The following is a 3,813-nucleotide window of genomic DNA, read 5'->3' as shown; positions in this document are numbered from 1 at the left end:
AACCACCAACTAACCGTCCAAGAATACTTCGTCAAGTACATAAGGAAAGTACAGCCTTGATTCAGTCAATGAAACACAAGGAATAACGTTCGAAACCCTAAATCGAACCAAAATTCCCAAAGTGACGCCGATTGAGGCAAAACCACATCCGAGACCACCCAATGTCTCCGGAATACTTCTACGATCGATATGTCCAAACCACAAGTCGATCGAACGCTCGGATCCTCACAGATCGAATAAATTCACCGATATGAAACGGTAAAAATCATAACAAATCCATTCGAACTCCAAAATTTGCATACTATATATCGAAACGCTCGTATCAACGAGTAGAACATATATAATACCAGAAACAGTTTCCTAGATGGCCAGAACACCGCTGGAACGCCGCCACAGGCGATGGCGCACAGCCGCCGGCCAAAACTCATTATTTCCCAAAACTCCCAACATCAAAAAGTTTCATCTAAGCATGCTTGTGAATTTTCATAACTAGCTCGAAGTCAGAAAACAAGCATAAAGGATCGAAAACTACCTCACAAGCTTTGAATTTTTGCTCAATCCGAGTTGAACGGATTTCCACGTAAATCGATCCAAACAAACACCAAGGATCGATCAAGGAGGCTCCCATGAACCCAAAGATGGAAGCTTGAAGCCGTGCCGTGCCGTCGCCGAAGCTAGGATTTCCGATCGGGTCCGAAATCCTCAAACTTTGCCGACTTGCAGCGCCTCCGTGGAGGAGAATCGCTGCTAGAGGATGCCAGAGGGTGGAGTGGACGGCAACGACGAACCGATCTGGAAAGTTTCACCGCCGGAGTTCGCCGGAAAAGCCGGGTCGGGTCGGCCGGGTTCGGGTCGGGTCAGTCAGGTCAGTCAGGTTTCTTCAATTCTGAAGGTGCAGCCGAGAGAGAAGAAACTTTCCGGAAATAGAAATCTGAATTTATGAAATGAAAATCCCTATTTATACTATTACGGAAACTTTTTCCGAAAGCCATAACTTCTTCATACGAATTCCGATTGATGCATTCCACATGTCCACGAACTCGTATCGACGCGCTCTACAACTTTCGTGAAGGAAGTTTTTGGAGAATCTCAACATATCAAAAGTCAACCTTTGCGCCACCCCTAATAAGTACACTAATTTTCTAAAATTTAAATATTTAAGGAAAACTAAATACATAACTAATTAAATACAAAACTACTTAATTTCTCTTCTGATAACATTAATCTTCATCTTCTCCATCCAAATTTCAATTTATTACAATTTTCTTTTTTATATTTTTGTTGCGTCCTCATTGTTAATTCGTTATTTAATTCACAAAACCATAATGTTAACTTCATCAAAATCTTTACAATACCTTTATAAACACCGAAAGTAAAAAATTTAAAACACGAAAAAAAAATCAATCTTTTTTTCATTGCTCATAGTAGCACTTACTAATTTTTTTAATATGGATTGAAATAAACAAACATTGAAACTGAATGGAAAAAATAAAAAAAATGGAAGTAAATCAAATTATGATTTTATTAGGAAACTTTAATATATTTTAGGACGTCTTTTTAATTGATATAAATTAAATCAGAAATTTTCGTTAAACAAAATTTCTTTTTTAATTTGATATGTCATATGATGGAGGATATTCCTGGAAAGAGAAATGGCAATAGGGTGAACAAAGAAAATTATAGGGTGGCAATAGCCTCACGGTTTTTTTAATTTCTACAAAGCTATCCTCTTGAATTAATGTTCTGTGAACTTTTAGGATCGGGCAAAAGAAACTAAAAACCCAAGTAACCTAACCGATAGATCGATTAGCTTACTTTACTAGTTTAGGTCATAGTATTGACCTGTCTTTAGATGAGACTCTTACCTTCTTACATGAAGTGCTCTACGAGGACTATTGTACAGCTTCTAATGACCTCGGAGTTTAGGTAATATGACCTCCCCTTCCCAATGCATCAATCTATAATAAATAATAATATGAGCGTGCGGATGAGTCTCTCAGTTTGACTGAGTTCCAAACCCCTTTTAAAAAAACTAATATAAATAATCTAACCGATTCGGTGCGGTTTTATTTATAAATTTTGACTTTTTAATTCGACTTCGGTTCAAATCAGGTAAATTTGTTTTGATTTTCAGGTCTTTATTCTTAAATATGGGTTAGACTGATTTCTCAATTAATTAATTAATTTGCTTTCTTTCATATTACTATGTGGTCATGGTGCGATCAAACTAGTAATAATCCACCAAATCTCATCAGAACTTCGAAGTTAAACTTGCTTTAACAAGTGTAGTACTAGGATGGGTAATCTTCTGAGAGAGCCTCGTGTTGCACCCTTTAAAAAAAAAAATTAGTATGTGGCCATCGGTGAGGCGGAGTATAATGAGTTTCCCTACATTTTTCTATTATGAAGCAGCCTCTCATTAGCAGTGACTAAGAGCTTCTCTCAATAAAACCAAGAGAGAGAAACCCGATATGAACACCAAATCCCCCTCCCCCCGCCCCAGCTGCCCCAACTCTCTCACCTAGATTGATGGTTGAAGACTTGGGAGAGGCCACTTTAGCTCAAGCTTTGTTCCAATTTTCTTGCATCTCCACTGTTCATCTCCTTCCTCAAGCTTTTTCAGTTATTTTCCCACCCCTGTGGTGATTTTGTACCTTTTTTTGGTGTATTCCTGGCAATATCCAGAACTGGAGGACTTTGTTCCTCGTTTATTCTCTTCTTTTCTTCTCATTGTCAAACAACCTCACAGATTTCCAAGTCAAAAATCAACCAATCCCACAATAGATCTCATCTCTCTACCCTCAACCTCCAAGAGGGTTCTTATGGTTGCAATTACAAGGTGCAAGTCACTTACCTAGGCGAGTATGTGTGCTCACGCATGGGTACGTTTTTCACCCCCCATTCTCCATTGTTATTGTTCTTGTTCTGGTTCTATGCTCTGGATCTCGGATCCTTTTCAGCAACTATGGTTTCTTCTTGATCTCGATGGTGGAGAAAATGATGTTGTGAGGGATCTCATCACTTTACTTTTAGTTCTCTTTTGATCTGTGTTTTGGGATTTGAATGACATCGGTTCATCAATATAGAACTACTAGGTACTCTGTTTCCTGCGATACCACGGTGACAGTGTGTGGCTGGCAATTCGAGTTGGATAGAAATAGCTAGGGTTTTGGTAGTGGGCTAGGCCTCTTCTCAGGCCTATGCTTTAGTTTTATTATTTTAAGGATTAATTTTTTAATACTGGCTCTCTTGGAGTCCAAGAAGAATTAATTTTCCTTTCTAGTTCTTGTCTGTTTGGGCATGTCCATCAAACTAGTTAGGTGTTTCTATTATCAACCCTTTATGTTAGCTTTGGGGCAGCTTAATTGATCCCCTTTTTCCAAAAAAAAAAAAAAATGCCTCTCATTATTTGCTACTTTTTTTTCTCTCTATTTTTAAGTCTTCTTGTGCTACTCGATAGCTTCTTTACAATTTTAGTTTTCTCTCATACAGACCACAATATATTGGTGATAAGCTAATATTTATGGTTTGGATCGACAATGAATTCATGTTTGTGGGTTAATTGGTGATGGATCTAGTGAACGATTTCAAAATGATAGAAATCGGATTTGGTAATTTGGAAATCACATCTCGGTTCTAGAAACTCAACTCACTACTAGGCACATCAAGCTATATTTTTGTGAACTCATAAAAATACTTAGACATGTTTCTAAATTACTTTATTAATGATGTGAACTCATAAAAATGTTATGTTAGAGATCCAACACAGGAAAACCCTAGAAGAGCGACTTCTCTCTCTCAAACTACTTCGAC

The 3,813-nt window shown here is 37.7% G+C and overlaps 1 pseudogene; it reads left to right on the top strand.

Moving 5' to 3' along the window:
• The first annotated feature begins 2,214 nt into the window (after positions 1-2,214).
• LOC133707624 (5S ribosomal RNA) lies at positions 2,215-2,333 on the top strand (annotated as a pseudogene).
• Positions 2,334-3,813: the final 1,480 nt, after the last annotated feature.

The sequence above is a fragment of the Rosa rugosa genome, chromosome 4 (genome assembly GCF_958449725.1).
Source record: "Rosa rugosa chromosome 4, drRosRugo1.1, whole genome shotgun sequence".
NCBI lineage: Eukaryota > Viridiplantae > Streptophyta > Magnoliopsida > Rosales > Rosaceae > Rosa > Rosa rugosa.
The sequence above is the reverse complement of the archived record's forward strand: the minus strand, read 5'-3'. Positions and strand labels throughout refer to the sequence as shown.